Here is a 12,741-nt window from a genome sequence, read left to right on the forward strand (position 1 = left end):
TTTCCACCCCGATTCTGCATCCCAGGCCCAGCTGCTGGGTGCAGCAGCACCTTGTCTGCACAGTAAGTCCCAGAGAGGCCACAGGTGTGGCCAGCCTGGGAGAGCAGCGCCCGGAGGAGCTGCGGGGAGCAGTCAGGGGGTTCCTGTTGGACTTGACCCCTCACCAGCAATGGGGCTGCAGAGGGAAGTGCTGCACATCTGGCAGCCTGCTCCGCAGCAGCGTGGAGCTGTCTGCTGCAAAACAAAGCCAAACGCTCGTAAACTCACAAGACCACATAGATAAAACACTGGTATGAGATTTATGCATGTGTGCTTTGCCCTGGCCTTGGTGCTCCTGGCAGGGCAGCCAGGGCACCGCAGCGACGGCCCACGGTGGCAGCAGAGCCACGGACAGAGCAGGGCTGGCACCGGGGCAGCAGCTGGCCTCTGCCATTGCTCCGGCTCAGTCACTTACTGCTGGGGCTATCTGTGTGGCAAAGGTCTCCAGTCAGTGCCAGCAAACCCCCAGCTGACGAGACAGAGACGGTGATGAAAGCGTTTTCTGCCCTGGCTTCGTGTCAGGCCGTGAGCTGTTGACACACTGCTGTGATCGTTAATGAACGAGTTTCCTTTTGCAGTGAAGGAGAAGCTGGAGGCATCCCAGAGCAAGAATCCAGCACCAAGTGTGGCTTACGACACTGTCCAAGCGTGGGGGCCCCTGTGTGAGCTGCCCTGCCCTCCAGCACCAGGCTCTGCACAAGTGGTTTCTGTGCTCCTGACCTTGCGTTGGCATGTGCAGTGGGAAAAAATCACCCCTTCAGAACCTGGCTTGAGAAAAAAAAGAGAGACGGGGATTTGAGATGGAGGTTAAAGCACAGGTGGGTCCCTTGCCCTGCCCTCCGGGGTGGCCCTCAGAAGTTCCTCTGGAAATCCTAAGCCTGGAATGGGGGCACGAGACTCTTAGGAAGGGAGTTGTGCTGAGTGTCTGTCCAGGAGCAGCCGAGCTGGCACAAACCTGGGCATGTGCCCACGGGAGGGTCCGTGCCAGGCACTCAGCTCCAAGGTGGGGCAGGTCCCACCCAGGGCAGCGTGTGTGTCCAGGTGGTGCCTGGGGACAGCTCTGCTCAGCACCTGGGCAGGAGCACTGATTCTGCTTGGATAAACGTGCCTTTGTGGGCTGCTGCTCTTCTCTGCTCCAGAGCAGCCCAGCATTCCCTTGCACACAGGCCCTGCTTTGTTCAAGTATTCATCCTCTGCCTGAATTATTTATTTATTCATTTTTCCCCCTTCATTTTTCCTTCTGTCTTTCCCCTGCTGGTGCCAGATGAATTCCTGTTTCTGCAGCAGCTCAGCAGGGCAGGGATTAATGTGGCTGGAGCATGGCTGCAGCCATGCCGGGCAGTGGAGTGACCTCCTTCTGAAAAAAAAAAGGAAAAGAAAAAGGAAAGCACTTACAAATAGTGGAAAAAAAAAACAACTCTGGGTGCTTCTTGTTCCTTTTCACCACAGACCAGTTTCCAGCACCTCTGACCCCCTCAGAGAAGAAAATATAATGGAAATCTTTAGCAGAAGATAAAATTGAGAGTACAAATATCAAGTTGTATAGAAGGAAACTGGAAGCTCTGAACCCAAAACCATGTCAACTTTGAGAGCTTGGCTGAGGCCGTCAATGCTGAGCCTGTTCTCACAGCTCTGGTTGCTCAAGCCCCAGGATGCAGGAAGAAGTGTCTCCTTTCCTGTTGTCCTTCTGCTAATGGCATGATGAATTCTGATTACACTGCAGTTGCACGCCGGCACTGTGGAAGGCCACGATAACTATTTGGGACATCAGTTTTCCTTCTGCCAACTTTCAGGAGCATTTTATAGGATTAATATTCAATAAAACCCCCTTAACATTAAAAAAATGCTTAGTCCCTCAATTGTTATTAAATTCTTTTCCTGTGCCATAATGCGGCTGCTTTGATGTAAAGTCCTGCAGTTTCTGGAAGGAGCCGGTGTGATTACGCTAATGTGCAGTGCTCTTTCTGCTATTCCTATAGGGAAAATAAACCCCACATTAGTTCCATATTAGTACCTGACTTGGAGAAGTTAAAAAGTGCCAGAAAAAGGTTAACCAGAGTCAAGTACACATAAGAGAGCTGTGATTATTAGTGTTAGGGGAGCTATTTGAAAAAAACATTTCTGCTTTTACAGAAGAATTTATTGGTGTCTTTGCTTCTGGCTGCTTTATGCATTTTAATAAAGCAGTAGCAGCAATACCAGGGGGGAGCTGGTTGTGCCTAGTCCCAAGAAGGAGTTTCAGTGTGTGATATTGCCCCTTGTCCCCAGCCAGGGGCTGCCCTCCATGCGGGGGTGAGCTTCCATCCAGCACTGCCCGGAGCTCCCATTCCTGAATGCTGGAGTGCTGCAGGCTCTCCCACTGCCAGAGTACCCAGGAGATCCTTCTGGGGAGCCAGGGAAACCAAGGCAAGAATTGCTTCGTGTGCTAAAAGTGTTAGAAGTTACATCCAGCCTACAAGCAGCTTTGGCAATTTCCCTGTCAGACGTCTGGGACTATTTGAAGACGTGCTCTGTTGAAAGCAGCCCCAGTCTGAGACCCACCCCTACCATGGGGTCAAATGCTGGGTCTGGATGCAGCTGGGGCCAGAAAAGCCTTTTTGGTGGGAGAAACACTAAAATGCTTTTTCTTTGTGGGGAGGGTTTGTGCTCCCCTGAGGTACCCACTGACCTGGAGTAACAGTTCTTTGCTGTCATTTAGCTGTGGAAATATTACATTTTGGATTTCATCACAGAGGCCTGTCATTTTTCATGGAAAACTCTGATACTGTTTAACCTTCACACCTTCAACTTAATAAAAACACAATTTAACCACCTCAGGGGGTGGGGAGGCCCTGGCACAGGTTGTCAGAGCAGCTGTGGATCCCTGGAAGTGTCCAAGGCCAGGCGGGATGGGGCTTGGAGCAAGCTGGGATAGGGAAGGTGTCCCTGCCCGTGGTGGGGTGGATAGGATGGTCTTTAAGGCACCTTCCAACCCAAACTGGCTGGGATTCTCTGGCTCTCTGATAATGAAAACTGGGGTGCAGCCCGAGGGCCGTATTTTGCTCAGTGATCTACATTCCCTTTCTTCAGCTGTTTACCTTTCTGGAAGTGTTTTGTGTGTTTGCACACACGGATTCTGCTCTGGGGACCCCAGTGTCTGCTCCTGCAGCGCTGCTTTCCCGGCAGTGGTGATTCCTCACAGGTTCTGTAACAGTCCCATTCATCCGTTTGGGCAGAGTGGAAGATTTTGCTCTGTGGGCCCATAAGCCCATCTGCACTCCCACATCTGGAAAGGCTCACGCCGTCTGTCGTGTTAGTGCACTGGGACAGGAATTCTGATGGAAACACTTAATTCTCAAAGCACTGCTGGATAATGATAAATCCTTTGTGAAACGTGGATTTGCATTTAAGATTCTTTCCTGCTCCCATTGTCTGTGGGACATTTTACTCAGCTTCATTTCCACTGTCCCAAGTCTAAACTCCTAATCCCCTCTCCTGATGCTTCAGCTGGAGCTGATACTCCTCCGTTGCTCCTTCATTTCCGTGGTTTTCAGAGCCCAGGCTCCATCTCAGCCCTCTTCCCTTCCCCTGCGATCCTCGGCACTTTGCTCCTGCTCTCCACTGCTGCTTATTGGGCTGTGCCACCTCGCAGCCCCGGTGCCTCCCCTGGGCTGCTGCCCAGCAGGCAGCTCCAGTGCAGGTGGGTCTGCAGCCAGAGGTGGGTCGGGCACAAGGAGAGCCAGAGGACACGCTGGTGGCTGCAGGTGTGACCCCAGCTCCAGTGCAGGTGGGTTGGGCACAAGGAGAAGCACAGAGGACACGCTGGTGGCTGCAGGTGTGACCCCAGCTCCAGTGCAGGTGGGTTGGGCACAAGGAGAAGCACAGAGGACACGCTAGTGGCTGCAGGTGTGACCCCAGCTCCCGGGAGCATCCCCCAGCTCCGCACTGGGAGCGCTGCAGCAGCGAGTGGGAGGAGGGAAGGAGGAGAGCGGCTGCAATTCGGAACAGCCTTGGAGAGTTTGCAAAACGTCTGCAAATTACAGAGTTGAAATTCATTTAGGTGAGACCCAAGCCTCCATATTTATTAATTTCTTTATTTTCCCTTCCTGAGCACTGACTGGAGAGAAGCTGGCAGGACAAACCAGCCCCTCTTCACAAAAAGCAGCCTGAAATCAAAGGGGGAAATAAACTGCTGGGTCCTTAATGATGGGCTGGAGGCAGTATTTTATTTCATACTTTGTCCCTGCAATTTCCCCCTTTGTTTTACAGGGTGTGACTTTACCAAAAATAGTCAAAGGAAGAAAATAAAATTGAAAACTTCTTGGAGCGAGCCAAGTTTTCCATGCTGAAAATCAATTATTGCCCAATATTTTCAAGGCGAGAGCCCCGTTCTCTGGCATTCGGCCAGTTCACCCACCTTCACCTGCTTTGTACTTTATCCACAAGAGTCAAAGATCCTGACAATAAAACTCTTTATTTCGGGAGAGTTTTGAGTTTCAAGGCATTGCTGGTTGTTCTGGCCAGAACTGCCAGTGGAGGAAAGTGGCTTCTTCCCTTGCACCATATGTTGTTCAGTGTGAGCAACAACAAATGCAATCATGCCATGAAACGAATGATCGCCTTTGGAAGGAATTGCAAGGTGGCAGAAGGAGACAGTGGCCATTTTAAAGGTTACTTTACTATGCTGGAGCTGCGAAAGATGGAAGTAATTTATTTCCTCTCGGTAATGTTCCTTTCTGGCCGAGCAATTTATCAGAAATGTTAATCCAACAAGCATAAGTGTGTACGTGGTGGGAGGAGGGAGGGGAGCAGAGGAAGGAGAGGGAGAAGGCATTTAAAATTAGCTTCGAAATACTGTACATCTCATTAAAAATGTAATCATGCATAAAATGAGATCAATGAAAATTTATCTAAAAGTGCAAGGAAAAGGCGTTTTCTGGTGTGATACTGGGTATAATAGTCTGGATTTTAATTTAGTCAGTTTGCAACAAAATTCCCTCCAGGCTAAATAAACCAGTTTCCCTCCCAGTTATTGTCTGGACAGCTAATTTTCTGCACCTTTCCTTCTAATACTCAACCTTATCTCTTGCTGGATAGAGGTTTCAATATACTGCAGAGTTTGTTTTCTTTACATTTTCTATTACTGCAATTTAATTTGCATGATAAATGATGAGAGGTAGAAAGATGATAAAAAGAAGCAGAACATTTCTTTATTAATTTTGTTTAAATTAGTGTAACTTTTCCCTGACTCTGCTTTTTACCCAGAAAGCCTATGTAGAAATGATTTTAAGTCTCCATATTGCAGTTAGAAAGCATTTAACACTTGACAATAAGCTCCTGCCTCCCCTTCCAGGGTGCACATTCTTATTGTCATGTTTTCTTCCTGCTTTGTGCTGTGTCTTATGGCACTTCTGGACCAGTTTGGTCACATCCCAAGGAGCTCCAGAAGAGCTGGAGGGGGGCCCTGGACGAGGCCAGGAGTGCCAGGACAGGGGGAAGGCTTCCCTCTGCACACAGAAATGTGGAACCTGTTGCTGCAGGGAACCTCTCCTTGCTGCTGGCTGCTCAGTGCTGCACTTGCTGCTCATTTGCAGCTTCCAGAGAGGATGGAGAAGATCTCCCTTCCTGCCAGGGAGCTCCTTCAGAAGGACCTACCTACACCTGGCTGTTTCTTGGTCAGTCCTTGCTCGGCCATCCATGGTGGCTGTTCTTTCCCTGTCTTGTGTGGCTCCATCGGTCTTGTCAGCCTCCTGCCCTTCATGAGACCTTCTGGAGCTATCCCTAGAGGTTCTCCCAGTTTCTTCTGTTGTGTGTCTCCCAAAGGCACCATTATATTAGGCTTCTAATATTAAAAAGCCTCATTTTCCAGTTGAAATGAATACCATGGTCATCACAGTGTGTTAATTGATGTCCTCCATGTCGTGGGTAGATGTGATCCATCTGGAGGGATGCTCGTGTTATGATATTTTCTTCACTTGACATGCCCAGAGCAAAAGTGGCTCCACTTTGCTCCCTCTGGTTTGTGCTGATGATACCACCAGGCCGTGAACTTCCTTCATTTCATTTGTCCATTCCACTTGGTGCATTTTTTGATTGATGTACTTTAATACACTGGCCTGCGGGCTGTGATGTGTCAAATAACCTTTTAAAATCCAAACAGATTATATCCCACGTTTTCTTCCTGTCTGGAGTCTGTGTTACCTCTTTAAAAAATTCCAGCAGATTTGTCAAACAAGATTTGCCCTTTATAAGACTCTGCTGGCAACTTTTTGTATCAGCTCACGTTTCTCCAGATGTTTTGTGATCTCATCACTTATTAATGTCTCCATAATTCTGTCTTCTGCTGAAGTTACAGTTATTACTGTTAATGTGGCTGTGAATGCCTTGTCTCTTGCTCCCTTACTCGACGGCATCCGATGACATGGATCTGCTCAGGATGGGTTTGAAGCTTAAGGGAAAGAATCTTTCTTTGGTTTTAGATTTGAGGGATTTAGAAGTACCTCCATTTTCTTAATCTATTACTTTATTACTTATATTTAATAATCTTGCCTAAAAGAAGTTGGGATATTTCCAACAGCGCATGCTGTGAGGGTCCCACAACTTTCCCATCTGTCCTCATTTCATAATCTCTCCTGCAAACACCATTGCAGCTCCCAGAGTTAGACATACCTAATTCTTTTCTTCTCCTAGGCTGACTGGACTTTGCCTCCTCCCTTCTTCCTCACACAGCCATTGGCACAGGACTGTGCTGCCTCAGGTGCTCCTTGGAGGCAGATGAGACAGAAGTCTGCACATCACCCCTGCTGCAGGAGCTGCCTGTAGTCCTGCCCTCTTGTGCTAAGCAGGGCACTGGCCTCCCCTGGCTTCTTCATGGAGCCAGTGGGAACAACAGTAACTCAATTCTGCTGTTCTTGTGGTCTTGAAAATATTTATTTATTTTCACAGAACTTCCAGAATGCTGTTTCAGAGCACAACACCGTTTGTGCCTTCTGTCTGAGCAGCCAGTGTGTGTAGGCAAACACATCCCCTGGAGAACCCACAGGAAGGTGGCACAAGATTTCCACTTGCTTTTCTTCCTTCAGAAGTAATAAAATTCCATGGGGGAGCATGAGAACTTTTCCCAAAGCCGTCCCTGCTTTGGGAGTGTTGCAGTGGCTGAGAATGGAGGTAAGTCCCATGCTGCAAAAATTTATGGGAAAGTCGTAAGCTCCATGAAGCGCGTGGAATTCGGATGGGATACAAGCCAGCCTCTCCATTACAAGTCTACAGCTCCCTGCATATTTGTGATTATCCTTATGAATAATGTAAGCTCCTGCTCTCAGATGGGAGAGGCTTTGGGAAGGAGTTAGGGAACGAGTCTGAGTGCTGGGAACGAACTCGGGAGCCAGCAGTTTGTCAGGAACGGGGCACTGCAGTCACACACAGCCAATAAAGGTTCTTGGTAAAGGAGCAAAAATTCCTTTTCTTGCAGTCACCACTTCTGGAACAATCTTTGATTTGTGTAATACAAGGGGCAGGGTGGGTGAGGAAGTTGACACAGTGGTGTCATGATGCAGCTTAAAACCAGTAGCTCTTATTTCAAAACACTCTTGTCTGCGAAAGAGGATTTTCTCATGGCACTGACTCTTGAATCACTTAGTTGCTGCTGTTGGACTTCTTTTTAGAAGTATTTTATAAAAATGTAACATTTTGATTCTCAGAACAAGAAGAATCTTTCCTCCTCCTTTCCAGGGCAAGAAATCCTTTACCTATATCCCTTGAAATTCTCTACCTGGGAAATCCAGCAGGCAGAAGATGCTGGAAGCCTTTTCAGCACCTCTGATGGGTAAGATGTTCACATACATGGGCCTGGATCAGAAGGGTCTTTTGTGTGGAGGCATTTTGATAACTGTCCATGTCACCTGAGAAAGTTGTGCTGAAGGTTCCTCCATCAGGCTGTTCTCCCGGGGTGGAGGGTGGCAGTGGCTGGCTCTGGGTGGCTCCTCAGGGGTGTCACACGTGTCTGCAGAGCCACAGGACGGAGTGAAGAGAGTTGGAGAGTTGTTCAAACAGCTGGGCTCCAGGCAGAGCACAGAGGGAGGGTTTGATCTTTTCCTCGCTCTATCAGAACAGTTGTAAGGGGTGGCTGCAGAAGAACATTTCCAGTGATGTTGCTCATGCTTGTGGTAGCTGCTGCTGGTGCTTGGCCACCAGTTACACTGAGTAGTCTCATTCCCTGTAGTAGGGAATGTGCTGACCCCGCTGCTGAATTTTGGCTACAGTTTTCATTCGGTGGCTCCCCAAAACGCTGTGGTTGAGGCTAGCCTGGGAAATGCCAAGTTTTGTCCACTGAGAGCTCCACTGTTTACCTGCATAGAAATGTTTCTTCATCCCCAGCCTTCTTTCCTTCCCAGCACGGAGGAGAACTTGGCTTTTGATCCAACAACTCCACACCAAAGGTCCAGGACCTGGCTTATCTCTCCAGGAGCATATATCCATGTGGGACAATAGTATTTTTCTCTCCAGGCTCCCAAACCTGCCCATTTCTCCTGCTGGAGCAATCCTGTGGCCTGGGAAGAGAAGGGAAGGGAAAGGTTGACTTCTAGTTCTGATTCATCACTTTTATTGAACTTAAATTCTTTTGTTTTAATGCACACTTGATTGAGCCAGCATTTATCCAAATGGTTATGGTTTGTAGGAAAAAGAGACAGTTGAAGAAAGAACAAATGAATCTAATGTAAATCAAATACTTAATGCTTTTATAGAAACTACAAAGCCTTAAATGTGTATTCCTAATGGTAATCTTACAAAACTCCACCAGGCATCTTCAAATGGAGGTGTGACAGTGATTGTTTCAGGCTGGAGATGGCTTTCCTTTCACATGCTAATCATCTGCTCATGGTGATATTTCCCAGCATCGTTGGAGTCAGCGAACTGAATAATTTATGGAATGAGTTTTGTTGTAAATTTATTGTGTCACAAGCAGGTTGTAATTTCACTAACAGTACACTTAAGTTATTAAGTAAAAAAAATAATGTGGCTGATAGGATGGTGCATTTGGAGGTTCTCTTGCTCCCTCCCCAACCAGTTCTCATCTTATATATTTTCAAACAGAGTATTTACCTAATTTTTATTCAGAATCTGATCTGAGCAAGAGAGTGAGAGAGGACATTAACATAAGTGGGTTTGCATTTGCACACTATTGTTGAATGTGGTAGTCGTAAACAAATTACAGAAGATTTTATACAGACAGAAATAGCATTAAAATGGCAGCGCTCGGGTGCGGCGCTGCCTTTGTTCCCTGCTTGTTTCCGAGGAATTGGCCTCAGCCACAAGTGGGAGCGCTGCAGCTGCAGGAGATGTGCAGTGCTGCAGCTGCAGGAGATGTGCAGTGCTGCAGTTACAGGGAGATGTGCAGTGCTGCAGGAGATGTGCAGTGCTGCAGCTGCAGGAGATGTGCAGTGCTGCAGGAGATGTGCAGCGCTGCAGTTACAGGAGATGTGCAGCGCTGCAGTTACAGGAAATGTGCAGTGCTGCAGTTACAGGAGATGTGCAGTGCTGCAGGAGATGTGCAGTGCTGCAGCTGCAGGAGATGTGCAGAGCCAAGGGCAGCCTCTGCTTGGCCCCAGCTCTGGGGTTTCTGGGGTTGGAGCTGTTGGCAGGGCGGTGCTGCGGGCTGGGTGGCACGGCCAGGAGGAGCTGAGGGATGGGCACAGCCAGGGATGGGCACAGCCAGGGATGGGCACAGCCAGGGATGGGCACAGCTCGGGCTCTGCCAGGCCTGCTCCTCACGGACGGGTCTGGCTGCCCCGGGGGAGCCTGCGGAGCTTTGCTGCTGCAGCTCGGGCAGAACTTTTCTTTTTCTGCAGCCCCTAAATGCTCTTTTCGCCATCCTGAAGCAGCTGCGACCCCGTGTGCAGAGGCTGTCCCTGGGCCCCGGGGTGCTGGCCAAGGCTGCCTTCGAGGTGTGCTGCAGACACGTTCTGCAGCGCCTCCAGCCCTGCCTGGGCCCCTCTCTGTGCTCTGCAGCCCCCGGAGATGCTGCAACCAGCTGCCCGTGCCTTCGCCTCTCCCGGGCAGCTGCCCTGGCACCGCAGCAGGGACAGCCTGCCCGGGCCCAGGGACCCCTGCCCGTGCCCAGGGACCCCTGCCCGTGCCCAGGGACCCGTGCCCGTGCCCAGGGACCCGTGCCCAGGGACCCCTGCCCGTGCCCAGGGACCCCTGCCCGTGCCCAGGGAGCCCTGCCCGTGCCCAGGGACCCGTGCCCAGGGACCCCTGCCCGTGCCCAGGGACCCGTGCCCGTGCCCAGGGACCCGTGCCCAGGGAGCCCTGCCCGTGCCCAGGGACCCCTGCCCAGGGACCCCTGCCCGTGCCTAGGGACCCCTGCCCGTGCCCAGGGACCCCTGCCCAGGGACCCGTGCCCAGGGAGCCCTGCCCGTGCCCAGGGACCCCTGCCCAGGGACCCGTGCCCAGGGACCCCTGCCCCTGCCCAGGGACCCGTGCCCAGGGACCCCTGCCCGTGCCCAGGGACCCCTGCCCGTGCCCAGGGACCCCTCTGCTTCCTGTGCTCCCAGGAGCTTTGCCAGCTGGAAGCTTCACGGGGCTGCAGCTCGCTGGGTTGTGTAAATACCAGGAAAGGCTGAAGTGTTGAGATTGTTTATTTAATTGTTTCAATATGCCATTGTCAATACATGTAATTACACAATATAAGCACAGTTAATTGCTTAAATGAACTAAATATTTTTGCATCCTAGTCTAAAATTGCAATCAAAAGTTCTCGGTGGGTGGCAGATTTAGGAAATAATTTTTCTCCTGTATGGGCTCTAGTTTCAGCAGAATTCCCATCTCTGGCTACTTTTCCCATCCTGTAAATTGCACTTGGGAAGCATTTCTCTGTTTCATTCCTCAGCTGAAATTCCTCGTAGGAAGTCTGTATTGTAATTATGGTGGCACGTGTTAAATTTTTAATTTGATTTTCATTTGTCCATTCAATTGATGTAATTGATGTGCATCTTTTCTCCCTCAGGATACAGGTTAATAACCTACTAACCTTGGAATGAAGGAATGATAAAAGGATCCCACACCAGGGTTTAAGGGGCCTGTTATAATATATGCTTTCAGCTGTAGACTTATTTTTTGTCCTCTGTAGCCTCCAGCATTTTGTACTTGGCAGAGCCTTGACAGCCATTAAAAACACTGATTATTTTAATTTTAAGGAAAATAACCGTTTACGCTGGACCTGCTAGGAGGATAGTTACATCCCCTGTTGTGAATATCTGGCAAAACAAAGAGGAAAAGTTTTACAAACAAAGTCAGTTTCTGTTTATTCGCCCAGCAGGTGCTTGGTTGGTTTTGGTATTGCACTTGCTCAAGCCGCAATGGTGACTTGGCAAACGAGTAACGCGCAGCCCAGAGGGCGATGAAAGAGGCAAAAGCAAGTTTAGATGGGATCAAGGCGTTGTCTCCCGGGGAGGATGGCAGGTGAGTGACGCTGGGCAGGACGAGGGCCGCTCGAGCTTTGTTCTGGGCCGGGGCTGCGGCGGGCGGGCTCTGCCCACGGCCCGGGCTAGCGGAGCACCTCGGAGCGCAGCCCCAGCCGAAGCTCCCGCTCCAGCCCGGGCCCGGCCGAGCTGCTCTGCCCGCCCCGGGCCCCAACAGCCAGCGGGCACGGCGGGGATGCTGCGCACGCTGCGACGGGCCCGGCGCCGCTGCGGGCACCGGGCAGGGCAGCCCGGGCAGGGCAGGGCAGGGCAGGGCAGGGCAGGGCACCGTGGGCATCCGGACAGGGCAGGGCAGGGCAGGGCAACCCGGGCATCCGGGCAGTTCAGGGCATCCCGGGCAGTTCAGGGCATCCCGGGCAGTTCAGGACACGGCATCCCGGGCAGTCCAGGGCACCCCGGGCATCCGGGCATCCGGGCAGTCCAGGGCATCCCGGGCAGTTCAGGGCATCTCGGGCAGTTCAGGGCATCCCCGGCAGTTCAGGGCATCCCGGGCAGCTCAGGGCATCCCGGGCAGTCCAGGGCATCCCGGGCAGGACAGGGCATCCCGGGCAGGACACGGCATCCCGGGCAGGACAGGGCATCCCCGGCACTTCAGGGCATCCCGGGCAGTTCAGGGCATCCCGGGCAGTTCAGGGCATCCCGGGCAGGACAGGGCATCCCGGGCATCCGGGCATCCGGGCAGGACAGGGCATCCCGGGCAGTCCAGGGCATCCCGGGCAGGACACGGCATCCCGGGCAGGACAGGGCATCCCCGGCACTTCAGGGCATCTCGGGCACTTCAGGGCATCCCGGGCAGGACAGGGCAGCCCAGGCAGTCCAGGGCATCCCGGGCAGTCCAGGGCATCCCGGGCAGTCCAGGGCATCCCGGGCAGGACAGAGCAGCCCGGGCAGTTCAGGGCAGCCCGGGCAGTCCAGGGCAGCCCGTCTCCCTGCTGGTCCCTGCTGCTGCGGGCACCCCGGGCACCCCGGGCACCCCGGGCACCCCGGGCAGGACGCGGCCTCCCCGCTCCCTCGCGGTCCCTGCTCGGGGCTGCGCTTCTGCCGGGACGCCCCAGCAAAGTGTCGCCGGAGCTGGCACTGCACCCAGCCCGGGCAGGAAGGTTATTGTAGCGGAGAGAAACACTTTCTTCTGGTTACAGGGATGGAAATGGAGCGATTAAATTAGCCAGCAGTAAGAGCAGAATTAGCACATGGCTGACTCCACACTCCGCTGGATGATGCTGGAGGTCTCGGAGGAATAGCA

The 12,741-nt window shown here is 51.8% G+C and overlaps 1 long non-coding RNA gene across 1 annotated transcript in view; it reads left to right on the top strand.

The window, feature by feature from the left end:
• The first annotated feature begins 342 nt into the window (after positions 1-342).
• The window catches only part of LOC144247072 (uncharacterized), a 278,729-nt gene continuing 266,330 nt past the window's right edge, over positions 343-12,741 (top strand). The window contains exon 1 of the long non-coding RNA XR_014957769.1: positions 343-7,843. This is a non-coding gene — a long non-coding RNA (uncharacterized LOC144247072). The remainder of the gene's footprint in view (positions 7,844-12,741) is intronic.

Source organism: Lonchura striata, chromosome 11, assembly GCF_050655825.1.
Source record: "Lonchura striata isolate lonStrDom1 chromosome 11, ASM5065582v1, whole genome shotgun sequence".
In the NCBI taxonomy this organism is placed as follows: domain Eukaryota; kingdom Metazoa; phylum Chordata; class Aves; order Passeriformes; family Estrildidae; genus Lonchura; species Lonchura striata.